The following is a 21,435-nucleotide window of genomic DNA, read 5'->3' on the forward strand; positions in this document are numbered from 1 at the left end:
TGAGGCATGAAGAAATGGATTATCGTCACTTCACGTTGGGCGTTAATGGTATGCAAAGTACATCATTGCTGCTCCCTATTTCTACGATGATTACTGGCCCTAGCATATCGCATTGCTATGCAGCGAATATGGAAATCCAATTAGTTTTACAGTGAGGAATATAAATTTTCAACCTCACATTAATTTTTCTCTTTGAGAATCTTTTCTGCTTCTGAAATATTCTCCAGCGAGCGTGCCCACTGCAAATATGTTGACGACGCCCAAGATGTTAGAAAGGCTGAATCAAATTCAGAGCACTGCGTTTAGGCGGCAACGATTTCCTGAGAAATTATGAATCTCGTGATAGGAGAGTGCAAGGCGATATCATGCCTGACGGGAGTCCAGTCCAGTCCAGTCTCTGCCGTGGCGGAATGTGAAAATGGAGCATGAGAATTCAAAAAGGAATTAACCGCGTGATGTCACTGTGCGGATGGAAAACCTCAGCCCATGGTTTGGAAAAGCCGTGACATAAAACATCCAATAATGTATCTCCATGTTTTCCTGAGGTCGTCCATGGTTCTTTCTTCCTGGTGGTGACCATTTTATCAGCCTTGCACGAGTGTCTTTTAAGCCCCGAAGTGTTTTAAGGTTGCACGAGCTTTTGTTTTCTCCCACGCAAATTGTCATTACATCATGTATTTGCAAACTTGGACCACAATATCTCTACGATCAATGCGTGAAAATGGCTAACGACGTGAAAATATAAATGCGCATAAGATATTTGCATGTAATAACACGGACATGTAAGAAACCAGTTACGTGAGCACTCTAAAATAAAGATGACTAGGCACCTGAAATTACTTTTCAACTAAATAAAACAAATGATTACCAGACTAATACCGTTTTAGCTGTTTTAGTAATTTTATAAATACAGCGCCAATTTAGATAAGAATATTCGACTTTTAGTGAATTGTATTAGTTTCTAACGACAGTCCAGTGAATTTTCATCGCCTACTATATCTAAAAGTTTGCTGATGAAGTGATAGATAGGGATAGGATCTACATTCCAGTAAACCCTGTACTCCCTTTGACTATTCTTGTGCATTCGTCCACCCGCGATACAAACGGGTTGTCACATCCACTCGCAGCTCCAAATCCCACTCCGTGCCAATAGCAACGCCCATGGGGTGGGATTACATTTCGCCGCAGACGGCAATTGAGCCTCCAAACCCCTCCACATTCCATCCTCCAGCGGAAGGCGATTGTCTCCAACCCACTGATCCAAGCACGGAACCCCCCAAACCCCCTCCCCCCAAGCCTCTTCGCCCCCCCCCCCCCCAGCAGCGCAATATCCCGGGACAAAGCAACCTGCGTCCATTGCCAGTCCTTCCTCAGACCGTCGCGAGAGGACGTCCTGTCGTTGCTGCTGCGTCATCTCCCCCAAGACGTCAAGGGAGGGCTTGAATCCTCATTCCGAACTCCCCTAGGCCTCATTCTCGCCCTCCCGGAACATTTCCCGAGAGCTCTTTCTCCCACACCCTCCACCTCGTCTGCTCCTGTCCTCCTCCACTCCTCCCGCATCGCACGCACGCCGCGCCGGCGGTTCGTTGAGGTTCATTCCGAGCGCCCCCCCCCTCCGTCTCCCCCCCCCTGCCCAAGCTCTCCTCGCACGCCGCTACCACCCCCAATCCGCCGCCTTCCCAGAAGAGTCAACCGGGACCACGCCCCGAAATTGCGACGCACACGCAAGTCGCGTGTCCGACTAATCCAAATGACTTTTAACTCCCCCAAATACTCGGAATATCTGTTGAAATCAAACGCGTAGATTCCTCGCCTGATACCATTGAAGAAGGGCCGAACGCTTGCAAGAAATCTGATTCGCCGAAACTTTATTAGACTACCAGGTTATTTTGTTTATTGACTGAGTAAGAAGACAAGGGAAAACATCAGAAAAAGAAGAAACCAAGCATTCACAGGAATATGGCAAACAGAAGCATGATATGGCTTTTTACTTGTCGGGCTAAATCCGAAATATTTAAATAAATTTTAATTATTTGAATATTACTTCAATTTTAACTACAATATTTTATTTAAACATTATTAATTGATTATAAAATATTATTAAGTTGAAATAAATTAGAAAAAACGGTATCTTAAGGATAAGTCGCAACGATCAGAGTTCCGGGTGTTGATTTTTTTCTGAGATGAACGTTAAAAAATTAATCTCATTGCCATGAGTACCAATTGAAATGAAGATTGTAATGAAATCATCTAAACGAGGATAGATGTCCCACATTTGTTAGAAATGTGAATATTTTCCTAAATGAAGAAACACAGATATTTAACGGATATGCAATATTGTTTTGTAGAAATTAAACTTTTTAACGAATCTTATTATTGTTGCGTTTCTAATGCTTGTAAATTTTGACTTTCTTTTAATACAAGCATGTACGGATTTTTATTTTGTACATAGTCACGTGCCTCTTGCGTCATCTGACCCAGTAAATCATCAATAATCTGCTTCTCAGGTTTTTTCGTCGAAATTTGACGAATTCATGGAAAATAATATCAACTATCAGAGATCGTCGATAAAGCTCATAGATCGTCATTTGCCGCGTGAGAGTAATCTCTCCCCCACATCAAAAATGTCGGACCGTCACCATCAGTCGCCCTTTGAAGGACTTTGACATAGATTGGATGTTTTGAAAATAAATTTCCAATTAAGAGGTCATAATTTTCCAATGATAAAAAAGTCTGACGCTTTGTCTCCCACCAACACCCGACGCCTTAAGATGTTTTTAGCGTATTACAGAGCCATGAGGAAACTAAATGATCGATGAATCGGGTCCCTTTTCAATTCTCCGGTTTCAAAATCCGCTCTTCACCGTCATTGGCCCCAACCACCCACCAATTCCCTTCGTATTTCCAAATAATTGAACAACCGTCTATCTTGCCTCCGGCGAAGACGGAAATAAGGAGAAAATATTAAGGCTTCTTTCTCTTGTCTCTCTCACTCAAAGAGGAGGCTTTTAGTCTTAAATCAACCCGGGGTGTGTTTTTTTTTGTCCCGTTTCCAATGGAGTCAGTGTTGATTTTGAACTCCCCCCCCCTTCATCCTCCACGGCCTCTCTCCCCCCGAAAATAAAAAGGGATAAGGCGTAATTATCGTTTATCCTTTCGACTCCTCATCCCGCCTACTCCTCTTTGTTGACTTATTTCAATATTTAATTAATCGGAGTGCGTTAGACGTCTCGGTCCCAAGCATTGATCAATCACGGAGGCCATTAGTCCATCTGTCTCGTGCGCCCCTTTTGCCGCGACGCGCCGCCCACACCCCTAACCCCTAATCCGCGGCCCGGCGTCCCACGACCTGCCGCCTCCACGCCCTCCCCACCCACCCTCCCCTTATCCCCCTTGCCAAACCCCCCCACGCACTCCCTGACCCTCACACACCTCCAGCGAATTCCCGAATCAACTGCGCTTCGAGTATTCCCTAAGTCATGTTCCATTGTTTCAGAATATTCACGGACAGGAAACTGGAAATTATACTAAATTGCTCTCTAAGCGGCTTCCATTTAACTAATTTTTAACATTCAGGGAAAGTTCACAGTAAGAAAGCAAAAGCAATAGGAAATGTTAGATAAAAATGCAAATAATAGCGCATAAACAAGAGCAAGTAGAACAGTTGACCGAGGAAGAAGTGATTTCAGCAGAAGTGTTTCCGACGACGGTGGGCGAAGTATGGGGAATGTTAGGAGAATTTCGATAGGTAAAAAGGCCCTTTCAAAGAAGAAGGGTTGAATTATAAAACTTCAAGCGTGAGGAACAGATTTGCTATAAGTTAACATGGGACGCAGTTTTGTACGGCTCTAAAACTTAGTCATTGGCTAGAGGAAAAACGTTGAATGGAGGCTTTCGAGGTGTGGTTTTAAATGATGTAAAAAATCTTATATGCTCAGAAGGACGCACAGATGAAGTGCTAGGCATAGTAATGTAATAAATAGGGGTTTTTGGATGAATGTTAAAGACTAAAGAAGTTGATGCAGGGCCAATTGAGTGGCAATTGAATGTGTGAGACTCAGATAGAGTGAAGATGCTTGGTTGGAAATGCAGAAGGAAAAATGGATTAGATATAAGGGATTGATTGAAGTTTGGAAGAGAATATACCATTTAAAGAATTGTTTAACGTTATATTGGTTGCTTTTTTATTTATATTTGTGTTAAGTAAGGCTAATAAGGGTAGCAGTGGTTGGTCTCAGTGTAAATCTAAATCCTGCATTAGCCAGAGGAGTACAGTTAATAAAAATTACTAAACCCGAAACCATTGTTTTATTCATTAAATTGTATTTTCTGAAGTGTTTTTTAATGCCAAATTACGATCTAAAATCGCATAAGCTCCCAGAAACTACAAATTTATTACACTGTTTCTAAATCTGATCCTAATCATAATATAGTCTTATTAATATATTTAAGTCTCAGGGCGTTTTCTACGCATACCTACGTCTAGGGTGGAGTTTAAACTAAGTGTTCGTTCCGATGAAATAATTTCTCCTGCAGAACTCTGCTACTTTCTCTTCGCATCCATAAATATTCCATAAACTGTGCTACCTGGCTTCACTTACATTTCAATCACCGCCCTCTTCTGGGAAATAAGATCAAAAAGCTCATATTATATATAACTAAAAAGTGGAAAAATTAGATTGTAAACATCAAGGATAATCAAGAGCTTTAGTAAAAACAGGGACAGAATATTTTGTAAAAACATTTAAATTAGAAGCCAGAATCTACCGAAATATTGTGAAAAATCTGTTTTTTAGGATAAAGTGTATGTTAAAATATTTTAACTTAGAAGAGAAAGATGACTTTTTATCCAAAGAAATTTTATTTATTTAGGTTTCATTATTTTAACGTCCCAGATTCAACATGAAATTGGAGGAAATTTATTTTTCAAATATCACCTATAAATCCGTCGGCTAAATGAGGTAGATAACCTTGGTAAATGTATAATTTTAAAATTTTTATCATTCATAGAAAGTGCCGTATTTACGCAAATACTTCGTTTTTTCATATTAGAATTGTGGGAAGAGTGAAAGAGAAAAAGGGTAAGAATTGCCATTCCCCACACTCTGCCCCCCCCCCGCATCTTTCCGCCAAAATGTTCCCCTTCCACACTCAGTCCTCTCCCACCCTGAGACCAGCACGAGCCCTTCCACCCGACACCGGTCCCCTCCCGCGCAACCTCCCTTTCGTGCATTCCCACATTTAAAAACGTCCCCACTCCCTCCACGACGAGAAGAAAAATATTCAAGCCCACGCCACTTTTCGGCAAAAACATCCCTCGCAATGCACTCCTGCAGCCCTCGTTCCACTTGCCTGCTCACCCTCTAGCGCCATCTCTCCCTCCCGCCTCCCTACCCCCTCATATCCCCCATGCGCTCTCCTTCTGGCAAGAAGATCCATGCCGATAGCTCTCCCCTTCCAACGCACTGAAAGTTACGGCGTCACCGTACGCTCCACGAGAAACCGGGGCTTTGAGGATTCAAATTGGAACTCACTCCATGATGGGTCGATGGGAATTAAAAAAATCTATTCACTATTGCTACAGAGCCTCCGTCCTAAAACTGCCTTCCATCGCTCACCTTATCTAAGTTACGCTTCAAGTTTTACGAAATAACTGGTCTGGAAAACGTTCTGTATTATTATAGACACATAAAATGATCCCTTTTGGATAAATTTATCGAAGTAAACTCTCATATACTGCAATAATAGTTTAATAATCATTCCACATGGTGCTCAATTTCTATGTATTTTAATATTAACACAATCATTTTAGCACAGGAAAAAAATATAACAGAATTGGGAAATAGAAATTGCAGAGAGATCGATTATATATTATTAGGCACTAGACTGATAAGAGAGAACTATGTGTAGGTAATATGTATAAAGAAACAATATGTGCGCAGGTAAAATAAAATTAAAATAAATTTTAAGATAAAATGATAGTTACGATAACTATAGGAAACTGAATCGACAGTTATTAACCAATATTTGCACGACCCCTTACGACCCACGGTGTCACCTTGGTCTAATAAGCGTATTTCGTCCGCCTTTGAGTAGCCATAAATGTCTGCAACAGTTAAGTCACAAGTCCCTCTGATCATATCTCAGGCATTCAATTCAAGTTGATGACTAAATGATTCTAAGTACGAGAGGCAATGAAGTCATTATTTTTTTGAATGGTCATCTAAATATGATACATATTAAAAAAGTAAAAAGTGTAAACGTTATCGTCTTTCATTTCATATTTCATTTTTCAAGACTAAGTGGACTGATTGCTAACTATAAAAATAAATATAAGATACACAATGGATAATTGTTATCTCCTGTTCAGTTTCCAAAAGAATTAGCTTTATCTTATTTCAAATTGATGAATCGACTTCGTCTCTTTTCTGCCCCCATTTTCTCATTGGGCTCCAGTAAACCCATTCCTTCGGACTCACTGCACTCTGCTGGCATCTTTCTTACTGGATAGTAATTAATTAATTACAAGGAGAGCAGAGGAGGGGTTGGAAGTAATGGGGCGACGGGGTGGAGGGGCTCGCGGTCGGCGAGAGCCGCGGGATGCTATCGGCAGCAAGATATTGCGATAGTCGACTGCCGAGTTTCCCACGCGGCTTCTTTCCTCCGCCCGCAGACCAGCGCACACATTTCTCTCCCCTCGACCGCACACACGCGAAATCCGCAATCTCACTCTTGACTCGATGTGTCTCTCGCCTTCCAGCCACGCAGCGAAATACAACTACGAGTCTCCCCCCCTCCCCTGCCTCCAACCACCACACCACTGCCCAATAATAACCTCCGTTCTTTCTCTGATACACTGCAGTGGTCTACTCATTCGGGGATGATCGCAACGATCCACTGTGCGTGCGGAATACCCATCGTACTGGGATGTGGGAAAACTACTAAGGCAGGGGATGCATGAACGGAGGTATATGTATATGATTACCATGAGGGGGTTTTGTCTCATGGAAATTGCCATGCACATCGCTATTACCCATTGAAAAATACACATGTCATCCAATCACAAACATAGATTAACTTACTTATATAAAATTATAGCTAAGATATATTTAAAGTAAAAAAATAAAAAATAGAGTGAATAAAACTAAGGAATTACCTATATCATATTCATAGTGTTGTGAGTTTTCATTAACTCCACAAAATACGAGTTCAGAATAAAAGACATGAATGATTTGAATACTTTTACTAATATTTAATAATAGTAACATTTTATGCTTGTGTGAAAACACACACACATACATACATATTATACATATACATACAATATATATATATACATTATATATATATATATATATATATATATATATATATATACATATATATATATCCCTCCCCGGACTACAACCTTGACGTGGTGGAAGGGCTTGTGCGTTCCGATGACCCCTAGAGCTGTGCTGGCGGGAGTAATAAAAATTGCTCCTGGTAGGGTCACCCATGCCAGATAGGTCGAAGGTTAGGAGCCAGACGAAAGGTAGTCCACGCAGCGTCTGTTCCTCAGTGAGGCGGCTGCAATGGCGTCTGACCCCAGTGGGGCGGCCAGTAAGTGATGGTGTCACGTTAAAAACACTATTGAGGAAGGCAACGGGAAACCACCTCAATTATCTTTCCCAAGGATAGCGGGGATTACTGGAGTGATAATTATAGAATAATTTACAGCAGCGGCGACGAGAGCCAACGAGGGGTTGCCATAGTATTAAATGAAGAGGTAGGAAGAAGAGTAGTCAACATAGGGCAGGTATCGGATGGACGAACTTGGTTATTATTCAGGCATACATGCCACCGAGCAACCATAAGGAAGAAGAGGTCGATAGGATATACGATCAGTTAGAGGACATAATCGCGTGTGTTCCTGCAGGGAAACATTTGATAGTGATCGGGGATTAGAATGCGACGGTAGGCGAAGGAAGGGATGGTGACGAGGTCGGGGAGTACGGTTTAGGCACGAGGAGTGACCGCGGGGAGAAAGCAGTTGAGTTCTGCAGGAGACAGGGGGTAGTCATCACCAACACTTGGTTTAGACACCACACGCAGGTATACATGGAAAATGCCAGGTGACTCAGGAAGATATCAGCTAGATTATATCCTGGTTCGACACAGGTTTAGGAACAGTGTGATAAATTCGCACTGCTTCCCGGGAGCGGATGCGGACTCTGACCACAATTTAGTTGTTATGAAATGTAGCGTCCGTTTCAAAAAGATAAGGCAGGAGCGGCGAGTTAGAAAATGGAATGTAGAAGCATTAAATGGTTTGAAAAGGAAGGAATACAAACAGGTGATAGAGGAAATCATGGAGGATGGTAAAGAGCTAAGTACTATCGAAGAAAAATGGGAATGTATCAAGAAAGGGTTGTCTAAAGGCGCAAAAGACACTATTGGAACCGTTAACGCTAAAAGGACTAGGAAATCATGGATCACGGATGAGATGATTGGAAAAGTGGATGAAGGGGAATTTGACTGGCAGTGGAATGTTGAAGACTGTGATAGAGGGAAGAATGTTAGGCAAACGAGGAAAGAGAAGGAACAGGATAGTGATGTTGGACGGGATGCAGGGAGGAAGAAAGTACTCATAGCTGAAGAGGGACCTGATATAGAGTAGGATGTTGTGTTTTGCTAGGAGTCACAAAATATTTATTAGGAGTTGTGTCCATCCAAAAACCTACGTTAACCGGTAGATTACCTAAATAAATAAATAAATAAATATATATATATATATATATATATATATATATTTATTTATTTATTTGAGGTAAATATTGCTTAAATTTTCCTTCCCTCACATTGTTTTACCTAAAATTACCCCGCTACTAGTCTTCAACATTTCAAATCCAATCAAAAACCTTCTTTTCTTGCCTCCTTGGAATTACTCGTTCCAATATCTCTTTCCAAGCCGTGCGTAGTAGTTAGTTATTTGCTTTATTATTAGAGGCTGAAAACTTCATGGTGCTCTGCGTGCCGTGCGTAGTAGTTAGTTATTTGCTTTATTATTAGAGGCTGAAAACTTCATGGTGCTCAGTATGTGTGTCCTTCCAAAAAGCACTTCAACCAATAGACTACCTGTGTATATAATAACAATAGTTATTATAATCTACTAAAATATTTTATAATCCATAAAAAATATAGCATTTTGCCAGTAGAAAAAATTGTTGCACTGATGTATAACCCGTCAAAGAAGGATAAATTTGAAGATCTCATAAACGTGATTTCATACTTTTATGTATTTTATTGATGTTAGTCATAAGTCCTTCACACAACTTTATACCATTCCAAACGCGATGGTATCCACAGGAGGGAATTTCAAAGATGTGGAAAAATGTATTCAATACTTATCCCTCTCCTTGTCTTACCATTCGAAACTTCAAGGAAAACATATCACAAGGAACCGAGCAGGATAAAATGGTATCTCTCCTCTCTTGTATGCCAATTTTTACTGGAAGGAAACCTTTGTTGTTGCACCTCCCCTTCCCGGAGAGAACGGCCCAGGAAAATGTCTCAGGCAAGCGGGGAGGAGGCATCTAGTGCTGGATGGCGGTGGAGAAGCCGTGCGAGAATTGGAACGGAAAAGGAGGCGCACAGACATATGCCTGCGAGTTCTAAGGCACATAAAGGTTTTTACTCTGACGATATACTGCTTTTAAAGTTGAAAGCGACGTCGTGCTACTACCACAAACGCCGTCGCATGAAAAAATTAAGTTGAATCATTGACAATTACGAAAGAAAATGTGCATCCGGGGAAAGGGCAACATCTGCAGAAAATTCTATCAAAGTTCCAAATGGAATTCGTAGCCTCACTCAAGTATTTTTTAAGTATAAATTTTGATAAAATGTTCACATTAAATTCCTTTTTCACTCCCAAACAAATAGCACATAGCATTAATGTCTGTTGCAATGTCCGCTTTCATTCATCCTGAAGTCCTAAAATTATGTTTTGATGTATGTTTTGTTAAGCTCATTTTACTAAATAAAAACACAGATGAATAAATTAAAGCTATGGTGTGTTATTCAATTATAAAGTTTGACTCATTAAGATTTCAACATTAAAATTCAATTGAAATGAAGCCGGAAGTCGATGTATTGTGAAAGAAGCTTCGACCAAAAATAGAATTACTAAATCCATATAATTCATATATGAACCAGTTCAAATATTTATTTTTTTAATGCAGCAGTTACTCTTCTGAATATAGTACTTATTGAATTATTTTTCATTGATAATCAGCTAACATATTTATATAATGATAATTATCCAGTTACGAGCCTATCATTGCACTTTTCACAAATTGCATGTTTTGATTCCCCTTGAGGAAATTATTACTCGGGGTAATTCTAAAAATGTTAGATTTACCAACATCATGAACTCTATGCACAGTACCCTGAAATGTTTTCTACTAGAATATTACCCGAGTTTTAAACATCTCCAACAATGTATTTTGCTCAGGTGTTTACTTATAATCTGTCTGAATATTCTTTTTGTAATACTATACATACCTCAAACTTCGGGTGTAATGCTGATGTGAAATTTACTTCATGGGAATATAATTTGCAGTGTTTGTGAAAAGACCACATACATTCCAAATCCAAAGCCATTGTCTAATAAATTTTATAATTATTCTCACATTCTATCATTATATTTTGTGCTTGAGTTATTTACAATTGAAATAAAATATATATCATAATTTTTGTCGGGTAAAAGAGTTTATATATAAACATATTTTATCATGATTTCAATTGAAAACCTTAATGAAGCCCTTATCAATATTTTTGCCAACTGAATTATTTCTTTAGTCTTGCTTTGGCGTAAAGTTGCCCCTCTATAATCTTTCACCATTAAGGAAAACTTCGTAATAGAACTCTTTATGCAAGCTAAAGGAATCATTAAGTAGTGCAGTGAAATTCATTGCTCGTAAATTATAAAATGAAATAGATGGAAGAAATATTCGGGAAGAGGAAAAAGGCTCAGAATAAAATTAAAGAGATTCAACCGTTTCAAATTTAATGAGAATTAGTCATCATTGAACATTTAAGCGTTGCAAAATAGAATCATTTGCCGAGGATGCAATTTTTAATGAAATATTTTTTCACATGCCATTCTAGTGAAAATCAAATATAAGTATGATAATACTAAAAATCTGACCTGGAGAATATCTGTACGGGCATTTCTTATACGAGTCCAATTTTGATATTACCAATGCAATAAAGCCTTAACTTAATATTCATTATACCCTCGGTCGAGGTATCTAATATCATGTTCTTGCATGGGAATTTTTTAGAGTTTAACCTAATTAACAAATGTAAACTATGTGACATAAAAGTGTTGACAATTTTTCGATTCCTTTCAATTAAAGATGTATAATTGTTATTGCAATTGGTAGGAAACTCCATCTTGTTTACATCTTCTTCTGACGCCGACTATTCAGGCCTTTCTTTGTTCTACGGATAGAAGAAAATGGAATGCCACAACTGTCAGTAGAAACTGTATCGTGTCGGAGAAAAGAGAGAGATAAACACAGGAACGGGGATTTATGATCGAACTGGAGATTGCGCTACTCCTTAAGGAATCCTTATCACTCGCAAAAGTTATCTAAAATTTAATTAATCTCCTTTTTGAAAAATCTACAACCTTGGTATGACATGCTTATAACCGGAATTAACCTGGACAACGACTGCTACCGCTCGATCAACGTCATTGTGACGGAATTACTCTGGTTGCACGGTCACCCTAGGCTCTACAAACCAAAATAAAAGTATTTTAGTGACTAAAGAGTCCATTGATGCCTCTGGTGATTAAGACTGCATTTTAATCTGATTTAAACTAATAATTAGATCATATGTGGCTGGTGGATGAATAGGGTGTGCTGTATAAATCAAATGTTTCAATTAAAGGAGTCATCCAGTTGAAGGATAACAATCATTCCGCAAAATAGGCTTAAAAAGTCATTACTTTGGCTTTAATCACTAAAGGACCAAATAGCCAAACGCTTTAATTATCAAGTAAAAATAATTTCAATCATTTGAGAAAACTTATGGAACTTCAAAAGGTCCAAGGCCTGACTGAAACCGAATAATGGAGTACCAAGGTTGGGGAGGAGTTGCTCGAGGAGAAGCTATGAATCTAGAAGAAGACGGGTGGGATGGGGAAGATGAGGGATGGGGGCAGCAAAGGGAGATATTGGGGAATTTGAGGGAGGGGATGGAAGGGAGGGAGGGGGGGTGTGCTCCATCGTCACGTCCGATGCAGTGTGCCGCATTAAAAAAATCGCCCGAGGTTTGGAGGGGCGGGGAGAAGTGACGGGAGCGGAGGTGAGCACACTGGGGGAGGGGGTCCGATTCATGGATCCATGGACCTCGCAGACATCTCCAGATGCTGCATCCTGGCGTCTCGCCAAGTGCCCTCGCCTCCCACCTCACCCCTTTCCCCGTCTTCGAGCCCTGCCCGCCCCCCTCACTCCTTTAATTCCTCGGTAGGATATGGAGGGGCATTCGAAATCCCTCCCTCACTTCCCTTACCTCTTCGAAACTCCTTTGCCCCATCCCCACTCCATTTATGATTTGCATAGAATGTGTGCGGCACTCCTTAAACTCTCAATTGCGTGTAGAAAAATTCCATCCATAACGTTCCAAATATCGCCTTAGACAGGCACGCATCATTATGCAAATGAAATACGTGCGCGTATACCTAGAAACGGATTATCAAAAATATACGAACCATCTTAAAGTCATTTTACGTTACATCGATCCCCAATATTTAGATATATTTACCATGGTTTTTTATCATCGAATACTCGGAGATACTTTTTTAGGAGCACGGCACCGTATTATCCGATACCATATATAAACATCTCTCTCACTCAATCCAATTCATTGCAAACAGTGGGCAAATTGAAAATATTTATTTTATAATGGGTATTTTTGGTGGGGGAATATCAGAAAGTAAAGTCAGTGTTTTGATTTTATTTCACTTTGTTCTTTAGATAAAAACTCATGCAGTATAATGTCAAAACTTTGTAAATCCACATGATAATTCAGCTTCAATGCAACACAGGGTTCACTGCGATGCAACATCGTCCCGAAAAGAAGTTACATCCATTCAGTTATATATATATATATATGTATATATATATATATATATATATATATATATATATATATATATATATATATATATATATATATAGACTGTGGGCGTTAAACATTTTGGGAAGGGAAAGGTATGGTGTAAAAGGATGTAACTTCTATGCCTGATGACGCTTCACGGATTGAAACCTGGGTCGTATTAAAGTTTATTTTTCATGTGTATTCGCAAAGTTTTATGTCGATATTGTTCATCATGGAACAATTCCACCTAGTTACGCCTGGAACGATCAATTATAAAATTCATGCATACCAACCCGAAGCTGGAATAGACCATCTCAATTTCCCCCAGCTAATTGCAAAAATATGTCAAAACTTAAATCTCCAGTTGATCTGGGTTGCGGAAAGAGGACTAAGTAAGTATGTGCCACCTTTGCCGAATCAGTTTCTCAAAAAATATGGAACATTCTCGTTCTTACATCTTTCCTCCGCGGAGTGGTTCTGACCTCCCTCAAGCTCGGATGAGTCCAAATGGCGCTTTTCAACTCCATATTTTCTAACCTCCTGCTCTGACCCCATTACCTTCGGCGCTGAGAATCTGAGAACTCACTTCCTGAGTTCATAAAATGTAAGCAAGATCTTTCTTCATAGTGGAATCTTTTAGTTCTATTAAAATGTAATTCGTTTTGGAACGAAGCGAGTTATACGGCTATTTATAACCGTAAACCGTAAGGAAAGCAAATTCTACGGTCATTCGTACTATTTAGACGGGTAGTGCTTAGGCAAAATACGAGTACATGTACAAGGGTAAGAGAAGGGAATCGACAGAGCCTTGGTAACATAGATACTTTTTTTCACTGCAGAGTAAACTTTACCTAAATGTAAATTTTCACTGTGGTTCGGACAATTATATTGCGATGGGAGCTTCAAACAACACTAAAAGAGGGAGGCTGGAGTAATCAAAAAACTTTGGAGAGTACAATAAAAAACAGTGTAACTAAAGTACTCCAAGAGTACTCCAGCAGTAAATCAGTATTCTAATATAAAATTCAAGAACAGGCTCGTAAAAGATTTTCATTGAGATTAAATTTTTGGATATTTTCATAAAAAATCCAAGATCTATATTTTAAATTACAAATCTTTGTTTTCAATGACCTCTATTCTTTACATTTTTAGATTAGCAATAGTTGTTATTAGGAAAAATTCCGACAACCAAAGCAATTTGAGGAGAATATTGAGTAGTGAAGTTCAAATGGTAATACAATTTTCACTTCAGTTAAGATATATTTTAAAAAGAAAGAAATTACTAATCAATGTCGAAGAACATACGTACATGCTTATTAAGGCATCCAAAAAAATCTTAGAGACTATGCATGATAATAATCGAAATGAGAAATACCGTTAACATGACTTAAACTCAACTGTTTTTCATTGCTAATATTGGGGTAGGTATTTTGGCACAGTTATAAAAGTCAATATGAAGCACAGTAAAACGATAAGTCATCGAAAGGGTGAATATAAATCAATGATGTAGAAGCACTCACGAGAGCAATAAACCATTTAAGCGGCACGATAAAATACAAATATATAAATAGATAACACGTAAAAGGAGACTAAATTGCAGAAATTTTAACCTTTCGGTTTTCTCTGAGGCCTTCGTTAGGTTAGAAATTCTTGATTGCTTCCTCAGTTCCAGAAAATCTTCTCTTGGTCTCCGGATATGACTTGTTCTTGGCAATTATTTGAGGTTTTGACATTTGAAATTGAATTTAAATATGCTCCTTCTTCAGCTACGACCGGTAAAAAACTGTAAGCGTTGAAACGAATATATTTTTTCTTTTTGAACTACTTCCATCATACTCCTAAATTTGCTGGCGAATGAAATCATCGCTAGATAATGATTTGCATTCACCGTAAGAGCCGTCACAACTGTATCGAGTTTTTGTGGCACATTAAGTAAGGATTAAGGTGTGATTTGGTGGAACTGTTCCATGCTAACAAGGACTAAAACTCTTGCGATATTCCAATCAATAAAGATTTATTTTCAATTAGTTTCGATGCACTTGTACCACATCATTTTTAAGTATTTTTGTACTACATCAAATTTTTCAGTACATGTTCAATACGTTTCAAGTCAACTTGAAAATGATGTAGTACATCGAAATCTGTCAAAAATAAATCTTTATTGGAAGATTTTCGGAGTTTTCGCCTCTGTTATTCCTGTGACACACTGAGAAGAAATTTAATTGCGGCGTCTTCATCATCAATCTTGTCTCCGGTAACTTCTACGAATTCCTTACTAAATTCTACAATCAGACTGTCAAAATTCAAGCTATATTCTCGAAACGTCTCCTTTATTGTATTTTATCATTTTCAGCTTTCAGATCGAGCTTTCTTTCATAGTAGCCGTTTTTTCATGTAACATTACAAAGGGTAGTGTCATCCTATGAAGCCGTCTTTTTACCCGAAATTAGAGAGGTGAAATTTTTCCCGAATGCATACTTACAATTGCATATTTACAAGTTTAAATTGATCGTCTCTGGCAACTACAACTTCCGACAGCTCATCTAAAAATCTAACTAACCTTTTAATATCTACCAATCTACCAAAATTCCAATAATTCACATACTGTCCAATTGATTAAATCTAATGGGCAAAAAAGTTCCATTTATGGCTTTCTCATTTGCTTTTATTTGCACATGCAAACACATCCATACGGACCATTCTGATAGAAAACCTTCAGAAAAATTAACACTGATCGAGAAGATGCTGACTCTACCCTTTGAAGAAAATCACTTATCTTTTAACTAGATAACCATGGGCAAGCAATTGTGACGCGATTCGTGGTTTGTCATTGCACTGTCTCCAAGCCTCAGATGCGCATCTGAGAAACTCATATGAAAGTATATTTCAAGAGAACCCACAAATCGAGCGCAGTGAGAAATTCAAACTACACACTTTTCATAAATTCCAACTATTTATTATTCGTGAAGATTTTAAGAGCATTTTAAACAGTTAAATTTACCAAAAATATTCAAAGCACCTAGGTATTAAGGAAATATGATTACAAAATTAGGCTTAAAATATTATATTTTAGTAGTTTTAAGTATCATTTTTCACGAACGGTGAGGGACCGGCCACCGAAGAAAATAGGAAGAAAACTCATCAAAATAGATAGTCGGGTGTGAGGAAATTATCTTGTATAATTCTAATTATATTTAAATCATAACTAAGTGGTTTTATGCGCGTACTATATATGAACCAACATGGCTTAAGAGCTATTACTTGTTTAAGTATTTTTAAAATTGGTTTTCCATTTGTTTGAAATACACCAATTTTCGTTAGTCTCTATTTACTTAGCAGTACCTAAAATATGTAGAATTACCGGAACGCATCATGAAACCGATGAAGTACGATTACAAGGCTAATTCAAACACGCTGTTGGATTCATTTGCAAAATACTTCATGTTTATCTCACAAGCTACCAATTGCATACACACATGATGATATGTGGAGACGCTATAGGGTGAAGACTAACAACTCAATCAAAGCCATGACTTCTGTAATGATTAGCAATTACGCTTAATTTTACATATCTGTCTACCCTTGCTAGTTTAACGAAAATGACTGATGGAGGCATACGACTTTTTTGGTTGAGTTTTTTATTAGTGCGATAAGTTATTTTCAAAATAATTTTCCTTACGCTTGGATGCTATAACATTCTGCAAATTACAATCGTGCAACACTGTAGCCAATTTATAATAATTAACATGATAGAGCCTCTTAATATTGATAGTAGAACGAGAACTCGAGAAATTATTGAACAAGTTAGCAGTTAGATACATAAATGGAATATTATACTTGAGTTAATCGACTTGGCCTATCGATATTGTTGCTCTATCGAAGGATTAAAGCTGTCTTAAATGCATTACGAGTCTAACATAAAGGTAAAGTGATGGACTACATGGGTCCAAAAGGCCATTTATTACTCCTGAATCTAGGGCGTTTTGTGATGGATAGTCATGCTTCGAAGGCATCGTTTCACAATCTGTTACGAGGGAATCCACTCAGAGAATCCTTTTACATCTGGGTAGGCGCACTTTCGCAAATCCTTTCGGATTAGGATGCTTCGCCAGGAGGCTTAAAGACTGCAAAATCAAACCTGTAGCTGCCTTCTCCCCCCACCTCCCTCCTCCCTGAGTCGCAATGCAGTGGAAAACCAGAATAGATACTGCTCGGTATGCAGAGAGCTCCGAGTAGGTAATCGTCCTTGCGGGAAAGGGGAAGGGGGCAAGGAAAGATGGCGGCGAGGTCAGGGTGAGAGAGCAGTAGGGAAGATGGGAGCTGATCCCTTCCTTCCCTCCGCGCCCGCGACGGGCTGACCTCCATTCAATATCCGCCCCACCCCAACCCCGTCCCTTCCTCTTCTCCAAGTATGACTTTTTTTATGAACTGATACTACCGAGAAACTAAACATGCTATAACGTGTGAAACATAATTTTATAGCATAATTGCCTAAGAATACCTTAGCTGAGAGGGATGAGATGGCAACGTAGGAAAGAATTGGTCAGTCCTTCGCATTCTGAAAATGGTATAGGACTTCTGATGTCAACCATAATTTCTGCTGTAAGTTTACCTCGGTAGTATTGCCGAGGTGACTGAAGTAGAAGCTGTCATAAGTTGGAAAAGGATTCTTTTTAATTTAAAAATTCTTTTTTTAGTAATTACTCCGTAGAACTTTTTGTATTGAAGTATGAAATAAAAGACCAATAAGCTTACTGTTCCCTTCTACTGTTAGCTTGTCTAAATTACTTTAAGTATGCCCTTAAAAAAGGCTAAAATTAAATTTTTAGGCGCATACAAAATTCGTAGAATAAAAGTAAAATTAATTCTTAGTTTTAGATATTTCTCGCTGCTTTCTCACGATGGCGCACTTCTGAGTTATTCCATGGTTTTTTGCAAAATGTTTGGACACCATGTTGCGATAAAATCGGTGAAAAGCCATCTCTCAGTCACATATCATAAAATGCGAAAATCAAATCGTAGGCATTAATAAAAATGGAATTAAATACATGGGTTTAGGCGCGACATTTTGGCTATGTACTTTTGATAACAATAAATTAAATGTCTTCGTAAATAATCCATCAAAACAAATTGTTCTCGCTGTAATAGTTATAATAGAACCACTTTAATAACCACTCCAAAATGTAAGCTGATCAATGCTATTTTTCTGCAATGATAAAAAAGAAAACATTTTTATGTGTATCCGCGATTAATAATTATTGCAATGGTATTATAAATATCAACGTCGTACATGTCGGCATTGAAATGAAAGGACGCAAATTCAATGGAAGTTATGGTTAAAGTGATGGAGCCCGCCGAGAATTAGTCTGGAGAGAGCGGAAGAAAGAGCGAGAGAGATGAGAAGCAAGCAAGCGCAGGCAAGTTCATTATTAGTTACTCCGACGTGAACTCAGATCAAGTCGCTCATCTCACGGCAAGGCCCACCCAGTTAGTCGAATGAGGTGCAATCCTCAGCCGTGCTGACATACATTCGGCATACTTTCTCAACACGCTGCTACATGTAGCATGAGCAGAACGGATGAGAATCCAGGAAGAATCCAGAATTCCTAGTTTGCCAAAGCATATCATCAGGGGAAGCGAGTTGAATGTCGCCCCTTGCCTCAAAGGAGTGCGAGACTTGCCATCATCAGATAAAGCAAGAACTCGCGCCCGAGTTCCAGGCAAGTACTGTACACCCCTCAGGAAACGTCTAAATGTGACAAAAAAGAAACAAATTCAATTCGTCAAATGGTGAAGATGAGTGATTTAGAAGGTGGGTATTAAATTGATAAAAAATACAGTATTCCTTTAATATTTTGAATCGAAGCGTTTCTGTTGATATGCACCTAATTCTAACCAGTTCGAAATACTCCAAAGTAGTTATTACATCCATAAGAGGCTTAAACTAGGCGTAAGATATTAATTTATTACGGCCTTAAACGTGCGGTGAGCATTCATTCAACGGTGCCATCTACAAAACGCTTAGGCAAATATTATTATTATCAAAAATACACATGTGCTGATAGGCAGTGTCAGGTGGCACACAAGTCCCAAATAATCCCAAAAGATAATTGATAAAATCAGACTTCAAAACACAAATCTCTTTAACAAAACAAGCGAATCCCCATCCCATTTACATCCATCAATCAGCAAGAAAAAAAGATAAATTAAAAAAAATTAAGCTGTTACATATAATGCAATACACCACACATCAATCAAATTGTTACATATACACCTTACATCTTTTCTTAAAAATATACACTCTGTTAGGAAAGGGCTCGAATATTTTTGCAGGTAGGTGTTCCAATCAACAATTGTTTTGTTTTGAAAAGAAATTTTTTTATTTGTTCTCTGTGCCCGGAACTTTACCTTAAATTTGTGATCATTTCTCCCCATAAAATTTGGATTCCCCGCCTCTTTCCTAAGATCTGCCCAAGCTTTCTCCCCCTTCAGAATGCGGAACATTCCACAAAGTCTGCTTACTTTCTTTCTAGTTTGTTTCGCGTAGGGTCCCAGCCCAGCGTTTCTAGCATGTCAGGCACACTCTCCATCCTCCTATGCTTCCCCAGTATACAGGGTTCGTCCGGAAAATAAGTGTACTGAGCTCAGGAAAAAAAATTATTACACTTTTACATATCTTAAGCTAATATTCCTCAAAATAGGACCCTTGTGAGTCGATACACTTGTTCCAGCGGCGTTCCCATTCCTGGAACGCTCCCGCGAAGGCATCATCGGGAACCTCTCGAAGACTCGTCGTCGACCTCTTCTCTGCCCTCCACGAACATCTTGTGCCCCCGAAAGATCATGTTTCTGGACATGGCTGGCTCCCCGTAAGCCTGGTTAATCATACCGACAGTTTCGGTAGACGATTTCCCAGGCTTTCCCGCAAATTTGATGGAATAACGCTGCTCCAAAAACTTCGGCATCGTGTTCCGTGACGTGGGTCGAGCGTGGAGGTTCGCGTTAACAGAGCTCCTCACTACACCACAGCTCAGAGCCGACTGCCTTTTTCAGCGTCGCTTGCCAACATCCCCCCCCCAATCGCAGCCCGTCAGAGCGGTGCTGGGCGCGCCTGGAGCGGCGCGCCCAGCCCAGGAGTCAGTACACTTATTTTCCGGACGAACCCTGTATATCGGGCAGCCTTTCTTTGCACCTTTTCCAGTTTTGTGATATGACCTTCTTCATGAGGGTCCCATACAAGAGAAGCGTACTCTAAAATATAGTGTGCACACACACAAACTTGCTTTAAGTAAATGCAGTCGGGCATTAGAAGAACGTTTCAATGTAGAATAAGCGGAAGTGGTCACTATCGTAATAAAAGCAGGGGTCGTCATTAAGTGACGCGTCCGTATGAGTGGATGAAGTTTATACTTTAGTCTAAATAGTATTCATATTTATTTAGTGAACTCCGATTCAATTCTAGAACTTGTTGGTTGACACATGGGGTATGATGTTCCCCTTATTGATTTTATTTGCACATGCTCGGTTTATTGAGCTGTTTCCTGTTGACGATACGTTTTACTGGAGCGCCTCTTTCTTTATTAATAGACCGTGAATGTTAATACGGCTCATTAATTATATTCCATAAATCTCTAGAAAATGGTTAGTTTTCGGCCCTCTTTCTGGTCTCTCATAAAAAAATCAATGCATACCTGTATATGTAAATGGTGTATGTCTAATTGGACACTGAAATAATTAGACCAAAACTTTCAAGAAGACTTACAAGGAATTTCATTAGTTTTAAGGAAATATTCTTATGACTTAAATATGAAAAACAATAATTAGGAGTAATTTAATGGGCATGGAAAGGATGAATTTCAAGTGCTAATAAAGGCCGATGCCATCACTTTGAGCCACAAATTAATAAGAGAATTGACAGGTAATAAACTACTTTTGGAGCGCCGTAACGAAACGATCATCGGACTTATAGACCTTAACGACCGCGAGTAAATAGGAATTACTGAATACCTATTTCTTTCTGAGCTTATGAACAACGATTTTCTTTATGGTTTTTGTGATAGGTATTTTCAAATTTTTATACGATATGTTTCATGAAACACAATGCTCTGAGTGCACAGAACTGGGAACCGTTTTACCATGCTATGTGCTATCACGTGATGCTCCAACATGGTAGAATTATAAATAGTAAAGCAACATTTTGGGTTTGAAAATTGTACGTAGATATACCTTTTTCCTTTACTTATTTCAAAATTGAGGTTGTGTTTTTCTTTCACATTAGGAGAA

The sequence above is a fragment of the Hetaerina americana genome, unplaced genomic scaffold, assembly GCF_022747635.1.
Source record: "Hetaerina americana unplaced genomic scaffold, ioHetAmer1.1.p SCAF_2, whole genome shotgun sequence".
NCBI classification, from domain to species: domain Eukaryota; kingdom Metazoa; phylum Arthropoda; class Insecta; order Odonata; family Calopterygidae; genus Hetaerina; species Hetaerina americana.